General features: G+C 42.0%; 1 protein-coding gene across 2 annotated transcripts in view; it reads left to right on the top strand.

Moving 5' to 3' along the window:
- The first annotated feature begins 449 nt into the window (after positions 1-449).
- Positions 450-25979, top strand: part of C4H6orf118 (chromosome 4 C6orf118 homolog) — a 116287-nt gene continuing 90757 nt past the window's right edge. The window contains exon 1 of one of the 2 annotated variants that reach the window (XM_063917545.1): positions 450-1030. The gene's annotated coding sequence lies outside the window, so the exon portion shown is untranslated. Of the gene's footprint in view, positions 1424-25979 lie in introns of both variants that reach the window. The other variant, XM_063917543.1, reaches the window with a different exon arrangement.

Below are 25979 nucleotides of genomic sequence, written 5' to 3'. Positions count from 1 at the left end.
TGTGCATCCAGCTCAGCCGGGCACAAGAATCTAACTGAGGTCAGGAGGAGGGTCTTAGTGGGAGGAGCTAGTGCACACCAGGTAGTCCTAAAGCTTTCTTTAGTTGTGCCCAGTCTCCTGCGGAGCCGCTAATCCCCATGGTCCTTACGGAGTCCCCAGCATCCACTTAGGACGTTAGAGAAATATATGTGAATGTTAAAGACGAGAGGGTAATATGAATAAAACTATTTATGCAGATAGATACATATATATATATATATATATATAAGAGCTGCTTATATACTGATTCTAGGAGGGATCAATAGAACACAGTAATAGTGGTTAGTGGGGAGTGTGTATACATGCAAACAGTGATAGAGAGGAGGGTTCTTGAAGATATACTAGTGCTGTAGCTGCCGCTAAAACAGGGGACTCACTGGTAAAAGCTGAGCTGTGTGCAGAGAGGTGGTCCCGCGTGCTAGTAGAGTAGAGCCGTGTGCAGAGAGGGGCCCCACGTGGTGGAGAATGAGAGCCGTGTACAGAGGAGGGGGCCACGCACCGGTAGATGGGAGCATATAAAAAGGCGCTCCCGCCGGCGGATCTCAGTCTGCTGTTCCCCTAGTTAGAGTATGCACCTAAGTCTACAGTGCACTGCTGAAAAGGGCTGTATGCTGTAAACATACAGCAGCACTGCTGGGACTGTTAGCATACAGTCACTGGACATACCTGAGTCAGGAGCAGAGGCAGAGTGAGAGGCGCCGCTAACTGAAGCCGAATGAAGTGTCGGCGGAAGGAAGGAGACCCTCCAGGTCTGCAGTCCACTAGAATGGCCAGAGCGGCAAGGAGCGTAAGCGGCAGCAGGAGAGCGAGTGGCTCCATAGCAATAGAGGGGAGCCAGTAGAAGCTAAGCCGATTTCCTGTATAGCGGAGGCGGGGCATTGCAGTATAGAGGTACCACCTGCAGCAGGGACGAAGCAGTTTAAGCCTATCAGAAAGCCAGGGGAGGAGTCAGGGGAGCACCACACAGCCGCAGCAGCACAGCCAAGGAGGTGTAAGTGAAAACCCAGTTACCTGCACCGCACTCAGCATCATAGGCTGCAATAGATACTCTGCCTTAATTAATCAGGAGGCAGCAGATAATAGCTCAAAGTGGCATAAGCCAGTACCAAGTTTTCAGTAGTCATACCTGTAACTGAGTGGCATAATATATGGGAAGCCAAGTACAGGTAGCTGTTATAGCCATTAAGACACTTATGCTATTAAATGAGCACATCGAACTATAAAGACATTTATTGCTCACCTCAACATTTGCTATAAATCTCAGCCCTGCATTAGTTTGAGGAGGGAAAGACATTAATACTCAGACAGGGGTGAAAATCACAGCCCCTTATAGGCTATAAATTGAATGAATCTCATGGAACCAAGAACATAGTGGCTTTCAGAAGTAAGTGGAACTTGAGTTCAGCGTGTTCATGGAGACTGAGCATTTATATGAAGTAGTGATAACTGATTGCAGTAAATACAGGGGAGCTTAAATAACACTAAAGGGTGACATGTACTAAGCAGTGATAAAAGTTGAGAAGTGAGCCAGTGGAGAAGCTGCCCATGGCAACCAATCAGCTGCTCTGTATACTTTTTTGGTATGCAAATTATAAATGTTACGTCAATGCTGATTGGTTGCCATGGGCAACTTCTCCACTGGCTCACTTCTCCACTGTTATCACTGCTTAGTACATGTCCCCCTAAGTCTGCTGACATAGAGGAGATTAGACTATAGCCATGTACATGTTTGGATTCATATGAACCAAGCACTGAAGCTAAGTTATTGTTTGCCAATTTCATTCAATTCAAGTGGATACATCCAGTAGCGGATCTTGCCACGGGCAAGCAGGACTTTTGCCCGGGGCGCCGCCTTCCGGAGGGCGCCGGCGCCATCCGGAGGGCGCCGCACCACGGCAAGATCCGCTGCTGATGTGCCGTGCGCCCCCCGCTGCCCGCTGTCCCCCGCCGCTGTCCCCCGCCGTGAAGGTAACTAGACGCGTAGCGTCTAGTTTCCCTTCGTGGAGAGGACGTTTACTGTGCGGTGCGCGATGACGTCATCGCGCACTGCACAGCAAAGGTCCTCTCCACGAAGGGAACTAGACACGAAGCGTCTAGTTCCCCTTCGTGGAGAGGACCTTTGCTGTGCGGTGCGCGATGACGTCATCGCGCACCGCACATCTTTCATCGGCGCTACTACTGTACAGGGGGCGTAAGTGACAACGCCCCTGTATGAAGCCACGCCCCCATCGCCTGCCCGGGGCGCTCAAAACCCCGGAGCCGGCCCTGGATACAACTATTAGATATAAACAACACCAAACTTTCCAGGAGATTTTGCTGTATCAAATTGTTACAGTAATGTTTCACTAAGTAAAGTAAAGGAGACTGTTGCAATTAGTACATACTGTACTGTAGGCATAATGCTTTCCTCAGCTAAAGAGATACATAAGTAACAAAGTACTGTGAGTAACATAAGCTAAAGCTATTTGTGTTTCCATGTACTGAGAGATCCTTCATATAGGCTATAGGTACAATACTACCCCAGAAGGGGTTCCAGTCTGTATAGATAGACAGTTAAAAGATTGACAGTCATTAGTCAGACACCATATGGTCGACAGTCAAAAGATAGACAGGGTCAAAAGTCAGACATTCAAAAGACTGACAGGGTCAAAAGTCAGACAGTGTCAAAGTCAGACACACACAAAAAAAAATGTTTTCTGTGTTTTTAACAACTTTTGCCTCATTTACTATCCATGTCACAAACTATTACCTTTTAGTAAATTTGTGGCGGGCAAAGCGAAGCGGACCGAGAGACACCGAGCCCGAAGCGTGGCAAAAGTAGCGATCCCGTGATGTGACGAATTTCACCAAATTTAGGTTAAAAATGTTTAAAAAAATATATATATATTTTTTTGTGTGTCTGACTTACTGTATGACCCTGTCTGACTTTTGACCCTGTCTATCTTTTGACTGTTGACCATATGGTATCTAACTAATGACTGTCTAGCTTTTAACTGTCTATGTACTATACCACACCCCCAGAAGCAGCTAGAATCGATGATACATAAACAACCTATGGAACTGATCTAATTACAGAGAATTTAGGAGCATCACAAAATACCTAAGGAATTTCAGGTATTAATGTTAAGTTTAAAATGTTATTGTGAAATTAAATTACAATACTTACCATTACATTTGTGACTTGAAGTTGATCCGTGGAACCTGGATGAAGAAAACAGGTATAATGTAAATGGCAATGTGTAATTGAAACACACACACACACACACACACACACACACACACACACACACACTTACTTAACCTAAGGAAGGCTTACCCAGGCAAGTCTAGGTAAACATATAGCTTGGGTGGAGGCACATAGAATCCATATATAGTGACCCCTTAATAGGTATTGCTTAAAAAGAATAGGAAACTAAGAGTGGGTTACAACGTCTTCATCATGCAGTACAATCAGGGAGGCATCTGATTGGCTCCAAATTTATTCTGCAGCAGGATAATGACACCAAACATATAGCCAATGCCATTAAGAACTATCTTCAGCGTAAAGAAGAACAAGGAGTCCTGGAAGTGATGATATGGCCCCCACAGAGCTCTGATCTCAACATCATCAAGTCTGTCTGGGATCACATGAAGAGGCAGAAGGCTATTTAGCAAGCCTACATCCACAGAAGATCTGTAGTTAGTTCTCCAAGATGTTTGGAACAACTTCCCTGCCGAGTTCCTTCAAAAACTGTGCAAGTGTACCTAGAATACTTGATGCTGCTTTGCAGGCAAAGGGTGGTCACACCAAATATTGATTTGATTAAGATTTCTGTCCATTCACTTTGTATTTTGTTAATTGATAAAATAAAATATTAACCCTTCCATTTTTGAAAGCATTCTTACTTTAAAGCATTTTTCCACACCTAACACTTTTGCACAGTACTGTGAATATACTGTAGGTGTATATATATATATATATATATCCAAATTCTGCTCCGGCACTCGGCACTGTCCCTATTATGGGACTGATCTGCTCAGGTGCCTTCCTCCCGGGGTGCAGACCCCATACATGCAGTCCACAGAAAGTAATGAGGCGGCACTCAGAGTCTTGTAAATCAGCCAAATGTGTATTGATGCAGATCAACGTTTCGGGGTTTCCCCCTTCGTCAGGATTAGTGCAAAGTTACAAACAGTGAGTTTAAATAACACTTACCCCCCACAGGACATCCCCTCTGGCCGGAGCCGCTGGCCGCGCCGTCCCGGTCTTCAGACTGACGTCACCGCTGTCTCACCGGAAGTGACACGTCGGCGCCGGGGGGCGCGTCCATGGCAACCAGGCCTTGACACCTAAACATAAACAAATGACATTGTGAAACAGCGCCGTGAAGATCAACATATAAGACACGGCTTTGTGTAAAAACCCGATACCGGCTATTAACTATTAAAACCACAATATTAAAAGTGTGTCTTGCATATGCACGTGACTTGCTTAGTGCTAAACAAGTTGTGTCTTCAAACTTGGTGAAACATTTGGGCATATTACCCGGCTCCCCCTGTCACATGTCAGGGAACCCCCCTTTTTTTTGTCGTTTGCTAACCATTTCTGGACTACATAAGCATATATGGCAACAGAAGTAAATAGACTACTTCTGAACTTCCCTGTTTCTCACTTCTATCTGTACCTATGTGGATCCCCACCTGTTCTCCTCTGTATCCTGTATACCACCCTACTTATGTTATCCATCCCCCTGTATAAGTGTTATTATCCCCCTGAGTATTCGTGGGGACTGTTCGTGTGACCTCCATGTCACTTTTAAACAACCCTCCCCTGCTCTCTTAGATGAAATTAATTAATCCAAGATTGTCGTTCATACCGGCAGGTCTCAGGGTATTGAGCCTATGAATCCATCTTGATTCTAGCTGCAGGAGTTTCCTGCCCCTATCGCCCCCCCGCAAAGATTCTGGCACGTGATCAATGATTCTATGTTTGAAAGTAGCCATGGTGTGTCTGTACTCAAGGAAATGTTTCGCAACAGGTTGATCCCCTTTGCCTGAAGCAAGGGCATTTCTTATGGCCAACCTGTGCTGTGCCATCCTTATTCTAAACTGGCATTCTGTTTTGCCTATATAGTACCTACCACAGGGGCAAATGATCGCATAGACCACATATCTGGTGGTACAAGTTAGGGGCCATCTGATTGGAAACTTCTTTCCTGAATATGGATGTACAATGTGGTCTCCTACCGACATGTGTGAGCACGTCGTGCATCCTGTGCACTTGAAACAGCCGTTTTTGCGTTTCAAAAAATGCTCTGGTGTTACTTTAAATTTGGCCATATCAGTTTTGACCACCATGTCTTTGATACTCTTACCCCGGACATAGCTGGGCATAACCCGCTGGTGGCGAAACATCGGTAATTCTGGGTCAGTTGCCACAAGGGGCCATAATTTCTTAGCCTCCTTGCGTACCTGATTGCTGTGGACATCAAACTCACAGACCCAAGGAATTACCCCCTCCAACTCTTTTGTTTTTTTAGGTTTTAGGCATTCTTCTCTATTCATCCTTTCTGCTTTCCTTCTTGCTTGAGCTAATAATTGTCGTGGGTAACCTCTGGCTCTCAATCTAAGCTCCATTTCGTCTAATTGCTTATCCCTTTGTTGTGTGCAGTTGTTACTTTTGCACACTCTTAAAAATTGAGAGTAGGGAATACTACTAACCGTGGAGGCTGGATGACAACTATCATATCTCAGAATTGTATTTCGGTCAGTCGGTTTTTTAAACAAAGATGTCACCAACTGTCCTTCCTGGATTGTAATATTAAGGTCTAAAAAGCAGATTTCAGTGCGACTGCTATTCATGGTTAGTTTTACCGGACTAGCAGTGTTGTTGTGTTGCATGACCAGGTCTTCCAAATCTGTGATCTCTCCTTGCCACATCAAAAGAAGGTCATCTATATATCTATAGTATAGAAATAATCTGCTAGAAATCCTGCTATCAATGAAAAAGAGGCTACGCTCTACCTCCCACATGAACGCATTCGCAAACGAGGGTGCCACGGAAGATCCCATGGCACACCCCGTTAGCTGCCTATAAAATTGACCATCAAAGCTAAAGAAATTATGAGTTAGCGTGAAATTCAATAGTGCCATGTAAAAATCTATATCTATACAGAGAATTTAGGAGCATCACAAAATACCTAAGGAATTTCAGGTATTAATGTTAAGTTTAAAATGTTATTGTGAAATGAAATTACAATACTTACCATTACATTTGTGACTTGAAGTTGATCCGTGGAACCTGGATGAAGAAAACAGGTATAATGTAAATGGCAATGTGTAATTGAAACACACACACACACACACACACACACACACACACTTACTTAACCTAAGGAAGGCTTACCCAGGCAAGTCTAGGTAAACATATAGCTTGGGTGGAGGCACATAGAATCCATATATAGTGACCCCTTAATAGGTATTGCTTAAAAAGAATAGGAAACTAAGAGTGGGTTACAACGTCTTCATCATGCAGTACAATCAGGGAGGCATCTGATTGGCTCCAAATTTATTCTGCAGCAGGATAATGACACCAAACATATAGCCAATGCCATTAAGAACTATCTTCAGCGTAAAGAAGAACAAGGAGTCCTGGAAGTGATGATATGGCCCCCACAGAGCTCTGATCTCAACATCATCAAGTCTGTCTGGGATCACATGAAGAGGCAGAAGGCTTTTTAGCAAGCCTACATCCACAGAAGATCTGTAGTTAGTTCTCCAAGATGTTTGGAACAACTTCCCTGCCGAGTTCCTTCAAAAACTGTGCAAGTGTACCTAGAATACTTGATGCTGCTTTGCAGGCAAAGGGTGGTCACACCAAATATTGATTTGATTAAGATTTCTGTCCATTCACTTTGTATTTTGTTAATTGATAAAATAAAATATTAACCCTTCCATTTTTGAAAGCATTCTTACTTTAAAGCATTTTTCCACACCTAACACTTTTGCACAGTACTGTGAATATACTGTAGGTGTATGTATATATATATATATATATATATATATATATACAGTATATATATATATACATACACACACACACACACACTGTATATATTGCATCCGGAAAGTATTCACAGTGCTTCACTTTTTCCACATTTTGTTATGTTACAGCCTTATTCCAAAATTGAATAAATTAATTTTTTCCCCTCAACATTCTACAAACAATACCCCATAATGACAATGTGAAAAAAAAATATTTTTTATGATTTTTGCTAATTTATTAAAAGTAAAACACTAAGAAATCACATGTACATAAGTATTTACATCCTTTGCTCAAATCTTTTTGAATATGATGTCACAAGCTTGGCACACCTATCTTTGGGCAGATTCACCCATTGCTCTTTGCAGCACCTCTCAAGCTCTATCAGGTTGGATGGAAAGCGTCGGTGCATGGCCATTTTCAGATCTCTCCAGTAATGTTAAATCGGATTCAAGTCTGGGCTCTGGCTGGGCCGCTCAAGGACATTCACAGAGTTGATATCTTGGCTGTGGGCTTATGGTTGTTGTCCTGCTGAAAGATGAACTGTCACCCCAGTCTGAGGTCAAGAGCGCCCTGGAGCATGTTTTTATCCAGGATGTCTCTGTAGATTGCTGCATTCCACTTTCCCTTTATCCTGACTAGTCTTCCAGTTCCTGTCACTAAAAAACATCCCCACAGCATGATGCTGCTACCACCATGCTTCACTGTAGGGATGGTATTGGCCTGGTGATAAGCGATGCTTGGTTTCCTCCAAACATGACACCTGGTATTCACGCCAGAGAGTTCAATCTTTGTCTCATCAGACCAGATAATTTTTTTCCTCATGGTCTGAGAGTCCTTTAGGTGCATTTTGGCAAACTCCAGGTGGGCTGCCATGTGCTTATTACTAAGGAATGGCTTCCGTCTGGCGACTTTACCATAGAGGCCTGATTGGTGGATTGCTGCAGAGATGGTTGTCCTTATGGAAGGTTCTGCTCTCTCCACAGAGGATTGCTGTAGCTCTGATAGAGTGACCATCGGGTTCTTGGTCACCTCCCTGTCTAGGGCCCTTCTCCCTCGAGTGCTCAGTTTAGATGGCCAACCAGCTCTAGGAAGAGTCCTGGTTGTTTCAATCTTCTTCCATTTTATGGATTATGGAGGCCACTGTGCTCATTGGGACCTTCAAAGCAGCAGATATTTTTCTGTACCCTCCCTCACAATCCTGACTCAGAGGTCTACAGACAATTCCTTTGGCTTCATGCTTGGTTTGTGCTCAGACATGCACTGTCAAGTGTGGGACCTTATATAGACAGGTGTGTGCCTTTCCAAATCATGGGCCTAATTCAGACCTGATCGCTCACTAGTGTTTTTTGCAGCTCTGAGATCAGGTCAGAACTGTGCATGCGTATGCACCATAATGCACATGTGTGTCGTACAGGTACAAAGCGGATCACCGCTCAGAGATGGGTTTGAGTGAGGAATCCATTTGCACGGGCGATCACAAGGAGATTGACAGAAAGAAGGCGTTTGTGGGTGTCAACTGACCATTTTCAGGGAGTGGTTGGAAAAACGCAGGCGTGTCCATGCGTTTGCAGGGAGGGTTCCTGACATCCTTTTCTGGTCCCGGACAGGCTGAAGTGTTCGTAGCGGCTGAGTAAGTTCTGGGCTGTGCAGAAACTGCACTAGATTTGTTTGTACAGCTCTGCTACACATGCGTTCGCACACTTGCAAAGCTAAAACACACTCCCCTATGGGCGGCGACTATCTGTTCGCGGCAGTGTAAAAAACCCCTAGCGAGTGATCAGGTCTGAATTAGCCTCCATGTCAAATTAACTGAATTTACCACAGGTAGACTCCAATTAAGCTGTAGGAACATCTCAAGGATGATCAGTGGAAACAGGATGTACCTGAGATCAATTTTGAGCTACATGGCAAAGGCTGTGAATACTTACATGTGATTTTTTAGTTTTTTATTTTTAATAAATTTGCACACAAAAAAATCATAAAAAATATTTTTTCACAATGTCATTATGGAGTATCGTGTGTAGAAATTTGAAGGAAAAAATTTATTCATTCCATTTTGGAATAAGGATGTAACATGACAAATGGCTGGTAAATGAAAACTCACAACATCAAACTTGTATCAACAACATTTCAGTCGGCCCTGCGACTGTCGTCAGGTTTATAATACAACACAACATTTTACATACCTTTTATCTTGTTCACCACGAGTGATTTCCAGCTCGCCCGACCGGGACAGCACACCCGGTGGGCGGATATGGGATGTGACGTCAGCGCACTGCGACAGCGTTGTGTACCATCACTATGACAACACACTAAAAATGAGACAGAGAGATTTGCAATACTGTACCATAACACCACAACCTTGTAATCATATACTCAATGCAAGACAATTCTTTATAACATATCCATGGGGCCCTAGCCTATTTTTAGTTATTTAAAAAAACATGAGAGGGATACTGACTCATTTAAGCCTTTTGGATGGACTTCGTCCAGTCAAATTATCCATCTAGTTTCTATTTGCAACAATTGTGCTCAAAAAGATATGTGAGGTGCCTCTATGCGCTATGGTGGAGCAACCTGAGAAATATTTTGAAAAGGAACCACAAACTATTCCACAAAACAGACAATATACAAAAAGAATAAAAATATTGCGCTCAGGCGCTCACACTTGAACACTTCCCTTAATAATTATAATGAGATGCATCTTGAAATTTCTCTCCTTTCAATTGATCATGGAGTGTCCTCATACATGTAAAAGAAAACAAATATACACCGCGATCCTCGTGTATTATTTCCAAATGATGTATAGGTCACCCCCCCTTCTTGTGTGATTAGTACAAAGAGGGAAAATTTGTATTATATTGGGGAGCTCCCCCTTCCAATACACTTACACCATTAAATAGTATGAAAGCATATCATGAAACAATAATGTGATGTCATCCTAAGCAGATATCCAATCGTGTCTTGGTTTTGCCGGGGAGACAAACTCCCCTTCCCCACACACTTACACAAATGCAGGAGTCAAAAGCATTCACAGTTACAACTCCCTAAGGAGGGTGCTCCGTCACCAAGTGAAGAAAAATGCCGGGGTTGCCCCCTATGTGAGGCACTCACAATCAGTTTGATGTTTCACGAGCATGTAGGGTAAATCTTTCTTGTTCACTCTTAGTCTCCAACCTTGCACTTTTTCTCCCAAAATGAGAACCAAAAAAAGGAGGTTTGGAGTAAAAAGACTTATTTATTAAAACAATCAGACTAGAATAAAAACAATAGTGCTCATACCCTGGAGGGTCGGAAGAGAAATGGTGTGCAGAAAAAACGGGGCCCCGTTAGTCTGATCTCCTCCTAGTCTCCCACGGGTAGGTTCATCAACTGTAGGTCTCTCCACCAACGCGTTTCGGCCCGTTCTAGGGTCTTTATCAAGGTATGAGAGACCCTAATTTGGCATTCCTTATATACTAACCTAATCATGTATATGACACAGGTGTATGATCTGCAAAAGTATTTACCAAAATCTGTATACTTAAAACATCATTCCTAATAAGAACACTTGATACAATTAAAATCCATGGTGCAGGGCGTTAGTATTCTCCGTTAAGAAGGATGCGGAAGTGGCGTCGGTTACGGAGGTGACGTAGATCTATTTCCGGCCGCTCATTTCCTGATGCAAATGATTAGTACTTCAGTCAATCAGTCCGTACTTGGTCCGTCAATCACCTTCTTCCTCGGATGTGACGTGCGGCACGCTGGTAATCTTCTCCGTCCGATATGCCTCTCTCAAGATGGCCGCCTGTCAACTTCCGTCCGTAGGCACAAACGGAAGTGCCCCGTTTCCTGTCCTTTTCTCCATTCAGTATTTTAGAAGTGTAAGAATTCCACTTTATACTTATTTCTGTCCCACATGCCACTCAATCTACAATAAAAACCGGGTTTCAATGTCCTTTATATGGATAATATACATAGAACATGATCCACAACATTGAATTTATACAATTAAAAAGAAAAAGACTAGATCCACCCTACAGTAAACTCAATAAAAATAAAATGAATCATAAAAACCATTTTAATTTGAAATCCTGGTTTAACCCTATTGGTACCAGGGTTTTGTAGGTATATATTAGTTTCATCTCAGTTTGTGCTAGACGGGCCATCACATTCTTATCTCTCTCAGTGGGTTTGATATGTTTAATCCCAAAGAAACCTTTTATATGGCCTATCGAGCACTTATGTACAGTTTTGAAATGTGCAGACAGGGAGTGGGTCTCCAAGCCCTTACGGATGTTTCTTAAATGCTCTCCCAATCTGGTGGTTCGTCCAATGTATACTTTATCACAGTCACAAACTATGGCATAAACCAAATTAGCAGTATTACATGTGATGAATTCCATAATTTTGCATTCTTGATCATTGATCCTAATCGTCTCATGTTTTGACGTGGAACCACCACCAATATTACGACACCCTATGCAATTGCTACACCTATAAAAACCTTTGGACCTATTATATCCTGGTCTCTTAGTTTCTGGATGTATGCTTTTAACCAATTGTGATTTGATATTGGGTGCTCTCCTATATATATGTACAGGTTTACTGGGTAAATGGGGTCCTATCACAGGATCCAACTTTAAAGTGGTCCAGTGTCTTTTAAAGATTTTCTCTATTTCCCTATGATGAGCATTATAATCAGTGACAAAGGCCCATTGGGTATCCTTATTTTCTTCTCTTGTTTTCTTCCTTGTGCATAAAAGATCCATTCTACTTGTGGCCCTAGCTTCTCCCAAGCCCTTTTCTATTTTCGTCTTATCATATCCACAGGATAAGAAAGACTTTTTCATATCCTCCGCTTGGGATTCAAAGATCGCATCCTCAGTACAGTTACGTCTTAATCTTTTAAATTGGCCCCCTGGAATTGAATTGAGCCAATTTCTGTGATGGCAACTGTCTGCATAAATATAAGACGAACTGTCAGTTGGTTTTTGATACGTTTGTGTGCATATTTGATTATCCTTAATGTAAATGGTTACATCAAGGAAATTGATTTTTTCCTTGTCAATGTCAAACGTTAATTTAATGTTTAAGTCATTCTCATTTAAGTATGTGCAAAAACCATCTAATGTGTCCTTGTTTCCCTTCCAGATGAAGAAAATGTCATCTATATAGCGTGACCATAGCACCAGGCTTGCCCCGTACTCACCATGCCAAACATGCTCCTCCTCCCAACGACCCAAAAACAAATTGGCATAGCTTGGGGTGAACCTGGTGCCCATGGCTGTCCCTGTTAGCTGTACAAAAAACTCTCCCTTAAATAGGAAGAAATTGTGTTCAAGTATGAACCGAATTCCTTTTAACAGAAATTCCTGCATTGAAGGGACTATATCTGAAGTTGAAAGGAAGCTTTTTGTTGCTCTAATACCTTTTTCATGATTTATGATCGTGTAAAGAGAACTTACATCAGCACTAACCATAAAATACCCTTCTTCCCATTTTATGTTCTCTAGTTTATTTAGAATATCCCTGGTGTCCTTCAAATGGGATTTGTTTAAATATACCATTGGTTGAAGGTGAGAGTCAATGAAAGCTGATAGGTTCGCAGTCAATTATTCCACTCCCGATACTATCGGTCTACCGGGGGGATTTCTGGGATCCTTATGTATTTTTGGCAATACATATATGGCTGGTATGTAATTGTGCTGCTCTATTGTCTCCTCTTATATTAGGTGGTACCTGATCTATCATTCTATATCTGATACTGCTAATTGGGTGATGGAATTGCGCAAAGTGTCTGGCCACAGGCTGCTCACTGGTACCAGACTCATGGGCACTTCGTATATCAGAGCGATGTGCAGATATCCATTCTTTGAACTTTCTCTCGGTTTTACCGACATAGGTAAGCCCACATGGGCAGATGATCTGGTATATTACAAAAGATGAATTGCAGTTGAGCTGGTGGCGAATATATATATTTTTCCCAGTATGTGGGTGGTTAAAAAATTCCCCCGTTAACATATACTGACAGGTCACACATGAATACTTCATGCATCCCATTCTAGGTTTTTTGGTAAGAAATAACGGTACTTGCCTGTCAGAGGTCCTAATGAGTTTGGACACATCGGTTGTCACCAAAAAAATCATTGAGATTTTTACCCAGCGAGTAGCAGGGCATCAAACTGGTATCAGTTAGAAACAGGTTCTTATCAGTTTCAATTATTGGCCAATATTTTTGGGCTGTACCTATAATGCTAGAAGATTTAATATTGAATTTGTTTACCCATGGGGAACTTCCGTGAGCCTGACTGATGTTTTTTCTGCTTGTCCAATAATGTTTGTCTATCTAGGGCCAATACTTTGGCTTTAGTGTCTAATACATTTTTGGCTGTATATCCTCTATCTAATAGTCTGTCAATAAGTTGGTCAATTTGGTTACTGGCGATTAAGGGGTCACTGTTGATCCACCATATTCTGACCATTTGCGAGTATGGGAGGACTCTTATTAAAGACTTGGGATGACAGCTCTGTGTTTGAAGCAGCTGATTCCTGTCTGTGGGTTTACTAAACGCTGTGGTTGTAATCCCCTGTTCCTGTATGTATATTTCTACATCCAAGTAATTTATCATCTCTTTGTTTATACTGTAGGTCAATTTGATGGGTCCCTCTGCAGTATTATGATGGTCAATCATGTCACTAAGGATTTTTTGGTCACCTTTCCATAGAACGAATAAGTCGTCTATGTATCTATTAAACAAAAGTGCCTGTGACCGAAAAAGAGGGTTGCTATAAAACACATCCTCTTCTACTGCAAACATAACGATGTTTGCGTAGACTGGTGCTGCAGAGGAACCCATCGCACACCCTTGGATCTGCATATAAAACTGCTTATCATACAGAAAGAAATTGAAAGAAAGGATCAGCTCTAACAATAAAATGACTTCGATTTGAGCTAAATGATATACCCCTTTCCTCAGCAAGAATCGCTTGACTGCCGTCAAGCCAAAAGCATGCGGAATTGATGTATACAAACTTACAACATCTATAGTTGCTAGACATGTGTCCTGAGGGTTTACCAAAACACCTTGTAATTTAAAAAAAAATATGTAGTGTCCAATAGGTTACTAGGCTCACTCTGTATCAAATGTTGCAGTAATGAGTCCAACAGACAAGATGTCGGTTTTAGAAGTGACCCTCGTGCCGACACAATGGGTCGCCCTGGAGGAGGGTTAATGCCCTTGTGTATTTTCGGAATCAGGTAGAATAGGGGCACTAATGGGAACTCAGGGACTAGTATCGGTAGCAATTCAGCTGCAATTAAATTGACTGCCAGAGCTTGCTGTAACAGATCTTGAAGATGTCTCTTGCAAGCTACGGTAGGATTGGTTTGTAATTTAGTATACACCTGTGTGTCCGACAGCTGTCGGATTGCCTCACTGTTATAGTATAGAATTGTCTTGTATTGAGTATATGATTAGAAGGTTGTGGTGATATGGTACAGCATTGCAAATCTCGGTCTTATTTTTAGTATGTTGCCATGATGATGGTACACAACGCTGCTGCACTGTCACAGTACGCTGACGTCACATCACATATCCGCCCACCGGGTGTGTGGTACCAGGCGGGTGAGCTGGAAATCACTCATGGTGAACAAGATAAAAGGTATGTAAAATTTTGGGTTGTATTATAAACCTGATGACAGTCGCAGCGCCGACTGAAACATTGTTGACACAAGTTTGATGTTGTGAGTTTTCATTTACCAGCCAGGAGTGCCGCTTCAACACGTCTATTATTTATATATATATATATATATATATATATATATAAACACACATACACACAGTTCGCAGTAGCGGCACTCAGTGACGACTTCTCCAAGGAATTAAAACATCGATGGTGTTTTCTTTCCTTGGAAATGTCGTCGCTGAGTGCTGCTAATGCGAACTGCAGACAATTTATCCCTTGTGGTATTAGATGGCACCGGGATGCAATTACCAATGTAACAAAGGGGTGCCAGTCCTTTTAACATAATATAAATATATATGTATATATATATAGCAGGTAAAAGGCGGCACTCCAAGGTCTTAATAATCACTGAAAAAGATAGGTGCTGGACACCATGAGCTGCAGTAATGTTTCAGTTTATTAACTAAACTTTCGTCAGACCAAAAGAACAATAAAACAGATCATACCTTTAAAGAAGAACACCCAGTGCCTCCATCAGCGTGTGTCTCTTGCAGGGAGCCCGTCCGGTGACGTCACAATCCTGCAACGTGCGCCTCACAACGCCGCACCCGGTCCGGCTGTAACTATGGCCCATGGTTACACTGGATCCGGACCTTACGAGTTTTAAAAATTTAAAAATCTTACCCAGCTTCACCAGGGGTAGAAGTTTTAAAAATCTCCCGGTAAAAAATGACGTTACTGGACAGTCCACACACACTAAAGGCCCATACACATTAGACGATGTCGCTCTGTTTGCACTGAGCGATATGACAGCTCATATCGCTCAGTGACGTCACGCCCCCGCCAGCCCTGCATGAAGGTCGTGGACGACAGTCCACATCCTTCATGCATGCCCTACCGACAGCGACGATCGTTGCCGACCCGCGGGGCCGCGCATCGGTCGACGCTGGCGGCATACACACTTAACGATAAAATGAGCGACGTCACTCAAGGAGGGGGAAAATGAGCGACGTCGCTCATTATATCGTTAAGTGTGTATGGACCATAAGACTCATTTTCTTACCAAAAAACCTGGCTGCTATCGGTGTACAGGCTGCACTACATACAGCTATTTGGAAACAGGTCCCTCCTTTACTAATCCTCAATTCAGCAAACGCATCTCCATCCGACACGTACTTACATGTTCTAGTCAATACGTAATATATTACATATGTTGCCCTTGTGGCCTATTCTATATAGGCAAGACTATCTGTACTTTTAAAGAAAGAATGGCCAATCACAGACTTTCGATATGACAGGCCTTGGAGGGTACAGACACTGAGCAGCCGGTAGCTCGACATTTCAAATTGCAACGTCAGTTTAGCGACTTTGCGCTACAAAATTATTGATCAGGTCCCTCCCCCCCCCCCCCCAACATCAGGGGAGGGGACAGGGGTTCGCAAGTTGCTCCAATTGGAGTCCACTTGGATTCATAACCTTAACACTATTGCCCCTATGGGCTTGAATGAACAGCTCAACTTGAATTGCTTTTTGTAATTGTTACATTAGTTTGTGACCAGTATTAGTGATACATTCTTACTATTTGTTCTTGTATGATATCTCTCTTATCTTAGGACCTGTATTGGTGTGATCATGAGGTTCTATTTGTTTTGCACATGTTAATTTATTGTCCATGACCCTGCTGATATTATGATTCCCTCTGCTCGTTCTGTGCAACATTCCTGTTATGCCAGCGCTTCATTAACCAGTGTCACTGTTTTAGTGTCTGCTAGACACACAGTTACCTACCTATCCTTGTTTGCTGGTTTTTCCAGCTATCTTTCAGATTTTGCTAGCCACAGGCATGTTCCACACTCTGAGCCTTTGTTTACATCTGCTCTATCACCTTGGGATAAGGTTTTCTCTCTTAGTCACGCTTACACTGTTTCCATAGTTACAGCCGGACCAGGCGCGGCGCTGTGCTTCGCAGGATTGTGACGTCACCGGACGGGCTCCCTGCATGAGACACACGCTGATGGAGGCACTGGGTGTTCTTCTATAAAGCTATGATCTGTTTTATTGTTCTTTTGGTCTGACGAAAGTTTAGTTAATAAACTGAAACATTACTGCAGCTCATGGTGTCCAGCACCTATCTTTTTCAGTGATTATTAAGACCTTGGAGTGCCACCTTTTACCTGCTATTTTTATACGTTGCAAGACATATTTAGGAGGGCAACCAGGCAACTATCTTTTGTTTGTGAACGAGTGCCAGCATCTTTTTCATTTATGTATATATATATATATATATATATATATATCAAAATAATCCTTGTTGCGCTTTAACCAAGGTATTCCTTTTATGATATACCTTTTGAGTGTGATTCGAAATATCATGTTAAACAAAAATAGTTTATTAATTATCTTCTGCTGCTACCTCAATAGAAGCCCCTTGCCAATATGGGCCTAAGAAATAATATAAAATAGTTTTATTTGAGGAGCGCTATAATTAATTAGAAATGTCTCAATTGGTTAAAAACCACTTAGAATAGTAGAGAATATGAACTGAGGAATACCTGTTATTACCTTAATGCACACACCCAATGTATTCATATATAAAGATTAATTTATTAAAATACAGTAAAAACAATTGTTAAAATATTAGAGATTTAATTTTCACAAAAGTTTTTCACCAAAAATAGCAATGACAACTTTCAGGCTTTTAATAGCCCATTCACTTTTACAGATATAACATATAGTTTTCAACCAACACGTTTCGTCTTAGGCAACTTCTTCAGGGGTGTCTTTGAATGTGAAAAAAGGAGAACAAAGGGTGTTTTAGTGTGCAGAACTGATACAGATCTTAAAAAACAATTAAAATGTAACTACTCAATTTCGACAATATCTGGTATGGAAATACATATTTCACAATTAACAATTACCCTTAGGGGGAATTTATACATAGGTATTTCACTTCATCCAATGATACATGTAACAGCTGATCCCTGTTTTTAAACCAGGTCTAAACTTCTTTATTTCTGATATCTTTATTAATGACAGTCAGCTGAAAGACTCCAAAACTAAGTATTGATAAATACATACTTACTAATTTTCTTTATATTTTCAGATTTTTTAATGATATAAATGATTTCCATTCATTGCTGACTGGTGCAGATTATGCACCTAATGTAGTAGTAAACAATTTTGCCTGTTCAGATAACAAAAAGATTTCTTAGTTACAGCATCATTAAATATTGGAAGTCCTATTATAATTTCTTGTTATTATTAATCCTTACTTACTGAGATAATAGCAGTGTTCCTTTTTAAATTAAAGATTGTTTTTTATATTTCTATAGTAGTCTTATTTGAATTCCACCGACAGAATGGTTTGTAATCTGAGTTCGTACTATGGATTCCTATAATCCAAAATATAAGTAAGGTTTGTGAATTTACTAATTTTTATTAAAGCCATAAAATTAAATTGAGTCATAAATTGATACTTACTTAAAAACTTAAAATCTGGCTTTTAACTTTAGAAAACAGTTTTGAAATTCTCTGTATGAAAAATCCCAAACTCCTCTGAGTACCTATTTAAAGATCATCTATATTAATGCTATTGGCATCAGACTAGTAAAGTATAGCGTAGGAAGGTATTTTTATATATATATATATATATATATATATATATGTATATATATATATATATATATCAGTATGCAAATTTTAACAATATGTCCAAAGTTTCAAGCCGGTTCCCAATTAAGGATATTTCACTGCTAGTCTGTAGGCACTCAAACAATTTGGTTTGGCAGCTCCCCTCTATAATCCCGGATCCACAGCCAGGTATAGTATCTAAAATAAGTAAAGGCAGAGGGTATGCTCTATATTGCATGAGTCTTTATAAAAAGTTTTAATACATGTTCTCGGACAATACAGGTTTAAAATCACATACCAACGGTAGCGGCCAGACCAGCACAAGTTTCTACAGTTTAGATATATCCAACACTGTGTACACAACAAATTTCATCCAGTTCCACCATCTAGCATCTGAATGCTCCTTCAAGTTGCTGCATTTAGGATATTTTTATGTGCTTCCTGGTGACATAGGATTAATAAATGAGCAGGGGTCCTCAGGATGCTGATAAGAACTGAAGGAGTGTTCAGATGCTTGATGGTGGAACTGGGGGAAAATTACTATATACATACACACACACACACACACACACACACACACACACACACACACACACACACACACACACACTTAGCTCATTGTAAATATTGACATGTCAATGCTAAAACATTTAAAATATGATTCAAGTACAGTAGCATGAACTACATCTTCTTTCTCATTCATACACTCCCATCACCATGTGTGACACTCAGCCAATCGCAATGTGGGTGTAGTGCTTACTGTGACTGCCAGGCAGGGCCGGTGCTAGGGTGATTGGCGCTCTCCTGCAAACTATCAATTTTGCACCTTTCTACAAATACAAATGTGACTGATCTCATCCTCAGAGCTGTAACTAGACATGTTGCCCCCCCCCCCCCCCCCCGATCTATAACATGGACAGTGCGTTCCGAAAGCACGGCGCAAAGATATAGGGGCATAAAATATTTATGACGTACAGTAGTCTCCATTATTTAAAATTATGCCACACAGTAGTACCACTTATATACATTACACCAGGTAGAGCCCCTTATGTACATTACGCCAGATAGAGCCCCCTTTCCATATTGCAGCAGGTAGAACCAGTCACACATTATTCCAGGTAGAACCCCCTTTGACAATGCCAGGTAGAGTTCCTTTTACACATTGTGCCAGGTAGAGCCCACTTTTACACATTGCGCCAGGAAGAGCCCCTTTTACAATGCCAGATAGAGACAATCATACATAATTCCAGGTAGAGCACCCTTCTACACATTTCGCCAGGTAGAGCATCCTTTTACACATGCCAATTCCCCCCAGCACACATTAACATGACACCCCTCTCCCCAGCACACATTAATAGGACACCCCCTCCCCAGTACACATTAATTACACCCCCCACCCCAGTACACGTTTATCTTTCTGCTTCTCGGTGTGGCTGCTCTTCTTCTCATGTCTGTGGGCTCTTCCAGTGCACATGGCTTCCTGTGTACTGGAGGCAGTGCCAATACCTGACTCCACCACCAAGTCACAGGGGAAAGAGGGGTGACAATGCTGCCTGTCTTCCTGCTTGACATGTGCAGCAATAAACAGACAAACCGGTAAACAGACAAACAATTAACGGAACCTATGTAAAATCAACATGGTTCTTTTTTTACACTGTTGCAATAGCTTTTAATCTATTTTAGTAGATTGAATCAACCCCCTACGTCTCCTAAGCAACAAACAACATTTACTAATAATCTGTCCAGTTTCTTGTACTAAATGCCATTACTATCTCTAACGTGCACTAAGCCTACAAGCGGGGCTTCTTGCATGCTATATAATTTTCGTTCATACTGCAAGCGTACTAAAATAGCATATCAGCATAGATATTATCTCACAAGCACACTAGACATTAATTTGAATTTACTAATCAGCGCCAATTACCCTTTACTTTGAATTGTCAAGAGCTGTGATTGAAGGTTCTTGAATTACACAGAGGAGGGCCGTGATTGGCAGCTCCACCATTTAAAACATAGACAAGGAGAGCCTGCAATTCACGCCACCCGTGAACAAGCATTTGTACGAGTGATCCGGGTCATGTGAGGTGTGCACACGTGACCGGCAGAGCCGGAAGCACACAGGACTTCTGACATGGGACAACTCCCCAGCACACCGGGGGCCTCACAAGGGTTGCCACCTCATTCCTTTAATTCTGGACACATAATTATTATACAGGTTGTGTGGCTGATTAAAACCAGGTGAAATGGAGTCTTGAAATCAGCCAACCACAGAACCTGTGTAATTAATGTGTCCAGAATTAAAGGGATGAGGTGGCAACACTAGGCCTCACCTAGATGATTGCCCTATTGTACAATAACATTAGAAAGGATACATTAAGGGCATCACGCTAAAGTACAATACAGCGCATATATCCGTATCTGGGCACCAGCTACCCACTAATCAACTAATTGAAGAGCACTGGGAGTTTTATTAGGCTGGGGACTTTCCTGTAATAGAACACCATGACAGCACTACAAATTCTGGATATCAGCATTTCTAATGGGTACTGGTACAGACAGTTGGCTGTAACCAATAACAACACTTCAATGCTATCGAATGATTTTGAAAGCCAGCTGTGGTACTGAACACGAGTAATGTTTGCTGTCTGATACACACTGCCAGCCATATGTTACATTTGATAAATGGCAACAATTGTCCTGAATAATGTGTTACATGTTTGCAGGTCTGACTAGAAGCTAAAAGAAATTTATGTGGTTTACTAGTTAGAGCGCTGAGGACATTTTTTGTCTGTTTGTTTTCTGTACAAGTTATGAAATCACTTTGGTCCACATGCATCAGGCCTGAAACTATAGTAATTGTAGGACAATAGGGATATAACTATACATAGTGTTTATGTTGTCATCTTCTGTTTCCCTGTCCTCCATTAGGAGTAATCACACATTGCCAGGGTGGGGGAGGTGTTTCCCTGTGCTGCAATAGTTAGCATCAGGGAGGACCCCCTCACCGCCATAATGCTTGAGAGCTCCCTATTTTCTTCCTTCTAGCTGAAAGACGGCATCACTCTCTCTCATTACCCATCCGATACCTACTAGCAGGCATGATGGGAGAACAGCAGAAGAATGCGAACACCATGATCTCAGCCTCTAACATAGCCACCTAAAAATAAGATATTGAACGTACAAACATTCTGAGACATTAGTGCCTCAAGCCTAGCAATCGGAGGAATCTTGAATGGTTAAAATACAGTAAGTGATCAGATGATTCAAACCCTCTGTATACCCTAACATTTGGGTTACCCACTGGTAAATGATGATCACTCACATACAAATTCTTACCAATCAAGCATTATGATAAAACACACCTCAGGAGCAGGCCCGGCGCTACCCGCTCAGCGAAGGGATGCAGTGCAGGGAGGCGCTGGGACGGAGAGGCGCTCCCCCTGCTCTGCATTCCTTCCCTGCTGCGCCGTCCTGTCCCCACTGCTGCTGCTGCTGCTGCCAGTGCTGTGTCTGTCACTGTATGACAGGCACTGGCAGCGGGCACCTGCAGCATGAAAAGCTTCCTCTCTCCCTTCCTCTCCCCTCACCTGTGACAGCGCCGAGTACGGGACACAAGGGGGCGGAGCTACACGGACCAGGCTGCTGTACAGAGGGAGACTGGCTTAGGTAAGTGGAGGGTGAGAGAGAACTTGAAGTGTGTATGTGACGTGTGTGTATATGGTGGGTGTATATATGTGTGAATTGTGTGTGTGTGTGTGTGTGAGGTATGTCTGTGCGCGCGCTTTATGGACGCTACTACTGGGGGGGCATTACATGTAAGAACGCTACTACTACTGGGAGGGGCATTACATATAAGGACGCTATTACTACAGGGGTGCACTACGTATAAGGACGCTACTACTACTGGCGGGGCATTACGTATAAGGACGCTACTACTACTGTGGGGGGCATTACGTATAAGAACGCTACTACTACTGGGGGGCATTACGTATAAGGACGCTACTACTACTGTGGGGGGCATTACGTATAAGAACGCTACTACTACTGGGGGGCATTACGTATAAGGACGCTACTACTACTGTGGGGGGCATTACGTATAAGAACGCTACTACTACTGGGGGGCATTACGTATAAGGACGCTACTACTACTGTGGGGGGCATTCCGTATAAGAACGCTACTACTACTGGGGGGCATTACGTATAAGGACGCTACTACTACTGTGGGGGGCATTACGTATAAGGACGCTATTACTACAGGGGTGCACTACGTATAAGGACGCTACTACTACTGGCGGGGCATTACGTATAAGGACGCTACTACTACTGTGGGGGGCATTACGTATAAGAACGCTACTACTACTGGGAGGGGCATTACATATAAGGACGCTATTACTACAGGGGTGCACTACGTATAAGGACGCTACTACTACTGGCGGGGCATTACGTATAAGGACGCTACTACTACTGTGGGGGGCATTACGTATAAGAACGCTACTACTATTGGGGGGCATTACGTATAAGGACGCTACTACTACTGTGGGGGGCATTACGTATAAGAACGCTACTACTACTGGGAGGGGCATTACATATAAGGACGCTATTACTACAGGGGTGCACTACGTATAAGGACGCTACTACTACTGGCGGGGCATTACGTATAAGGACGCTACTACTATTGGGGGCATTACGTATAAGAACGCTACTACTATTGGGGGGCATTACGTATAAGGACGCTACTACTACTGGGGGTGCACTACGTATAAGGACGCTACTACTACTGTGGGGGGCATTACGTATAAGGACGCTACTACTACTGGGGGCATTACGTATAAGAACGCTACTACTACTGGGGGTGCACTACGTATAAGGACGCTACTACTACTGGGTGGCATTTTGTATAAGGATGCTACTATTACTGGGGTGCATTACATATAAGGACGCTACTACTACGGGTGGGGCATTACGTATAAGATTAATAAGATTGTACTACATTGTGGCGTAATTTTAAATGGGGGTACTACTGTGTGGCCATGCCCCTTACTTGTGAGATCACAACCCTTTTCCCGGTGCGCGCTAAAGGAATATTGGAGGGCGCAAATTTATAGTTTGCAGGGGGGCGCCGAACACCCTAGCACCGGCCCTGCTCAGGAGATCCCTTTTTAAGATACTTTTTCATTTGTAACAGTGGTCTCTTGCCGCGGATGGTCAGGTGGAACCTACAACCATACCACACTATACATGCCCAATCTCATCCGCTCTTGGAAGCAATATAGTGTCAGGTCTGGCAAGTACCAAGTTGAATGACCACCTGGGATAACCAGGTGTCGTAGGTTCAGAATAATGCCATCATCACTACTACCAAGGACCACCGTGAACGGTCTCTGACACAAATAAATTATGCATTTGTGCAAAAGAAGCATCACTATTTTTCTAAAATTTTCATGATTACATTTGTGTTCACAAAAGTGGATAAATAGTAACATAGTAACATAGTATCTGAGGTTGAAAAAAGACAATTGTCCATCGAGTTCAACCTATTTGTGGTCTCCTATGCATGATGATTTGACTAAAATTTCTGACTGATGCTGCTGTCAGCCGTTACATTTTATCCCTATTTATAGTAACTATAATGCATGACTATGCACCATACCCCTGGATATCCTTATCCATTAGGAATTTATCTAACCCATTCTTAAAGGTGTTGACAGATTCCGCCATTACAACTCCCTCGGGCAGGGAATTCCAAACATGTATTGTCCTTACCGTGAAAAAGCCTTTACGCCGTATTGTGCGGAATCTCCTCTCCTCTAACCTGAGCGAGTGTCCACGAGTCCTCTGTGTTGATCTAACCAAAAACAGGTCCCGCGCAAGCTCTGTGTATTGTCCCCTTATATATTTGTAGATGTTGATCATATCCCCTCTTAGTCTCCGCTTTTCCAATGTAAACATGCCTAGTCTTTCAAGCCTTTCCTTGTATTCCATCGTCTCTATGCCCTATTTTAGTTTGGTCGCCCTCCTCTGTACCTTTTCAAGCTCCAGGATATCATTTTTGTAGTACGGTGCCCAGAATTGTACACAGTATTCAAGGTGTGGCCTCACTAGTGATTTATATAACGGGAGTATAATACTCTCGTCCCTAGCATCAATACCCCGTTTTATGCATGCTAATATCTTATTAGCCTTCTTTGCTGCAGTCCTACTTTGGGTACTACTGCTTAGCTTGCTATCTATGAGGACACCTAAGTCCTTTTCCAGTACAGAATCCCCTAATTTTACCCCATTTAGTAGGTAGGTGTAATTTATGTTCTTGTTACCACAGTGCATTACCTTACACTTGTCTGTGTTGAAGCGCATTCTCCATTTTGCTGCCCATGCTTCTAATTTAACTAAGTCGTTCTGAAGAGACTCAGCATCCTCCTCTGTATTTATAGCCTTACACAATTTGGTATCATCTGCAAAAATTGACACCATGCTCTCTAGACCTTCTGTTAGGTCGTTAATGAAAATATTGAACAATAGCGGTCCTAATACTGAGCCTTGCGGCACACCACTTAGCACTTCAGTCCAAGTTGAAAAAGATCCATTAACCACAACGCGCTGCTTCCTATTATCTAACCAGTTTTTGACCCAAGTGCATATTGTGCTTCCTAGCCCTGATTCTTGTAGCTTGTAGATAAGTCTCATGTGTGGTACAGTATCGAACGCTTTGGCAAAGTCTAAAAAGATTACATCCACGTCTTTACCCTGATCTAGGTTTGCGCTTATTGTTTCATAAAAGCCAAGTAAGTTGGTTTGACAGGATCTGTCCTTCATAAACCCATGTTGATTCCTTTTAATGACCTTATTGGTTTTAAGGAACTTCTGAATACTATCTCTTAGAATACCTTCCAATACTTTCCCCACTATAGATGTAAGACTAACTGGTCTATAATTACCTGGTTCAGCTTTACTTCCCTTTTTGAATATAGGCACTACTTCCGCTATACGCCAGTCTTTGGGAACCATACCTGATATAACTGAATCCTTAAAGATCAAAGATAGTGGTTTTGCCAGTTCAGAGTGAAGCTCCATTAGAACCCTTGGATGAATACCATCGGGCCCTGGTGATTTATTAATCTTTAAATGTTTTAATCGGTCACAGACTACTTCCTCACTTAAATAAGTACCTATCAGTGTGATATTCTCATTATTGAGATTGTGCGTTAGTCCCTGAATTGGGTCCTCACGAGTGAATACTGTTGAAAAAAACTCATTTGGTGTGTCCGCTATGTCATTATCATTTTTGCTTAAGACTCCCAACTTGTCTTTTAAAGGGCCTATACTCTCCTTCTTTAATCTCTTGCTATTAATGTATTTAAAGAATTTTTTGGGATTCGCTTTGCTTTCCTTTGCTACTAGTTTTTCAGTTTCTACTTTAGCCGCTCTTATTTCCTTTTTGAAAATTTTGTTACATTCCTTATAGTGCTGAAATGACTCTGCTTCCCCGTCAGATTTGTATTTTTTAAATACTCGCCTTTTCTTGCCCATAAGTTCCTTAATCTTTTTGTTAAGCCACATCGGTTTATGATTTTTATTCCTTTTTTTGCTACTCATAGGAATACATTTGAGTGTATTT

Source organism: Pseudophryne corroboree, chromosome 4, assembly GCF_028390025.1.
Source record: "Pseudophryne corroboree isolate aPseCor3 chromosome 4, aPseCor3.hap2, whole genome shotgun sequence".
Taxonomy (NCBI): domain Eukaryota; kingdom Metazoa; phylum Chordata; class Amphibia; order Anura; family Myobatrachidae; genus Pseudophryne; species Pseudophryne corroboree.
This window is presented reverse-complemented; position numbering and strand designations above follow the sequence as displayed.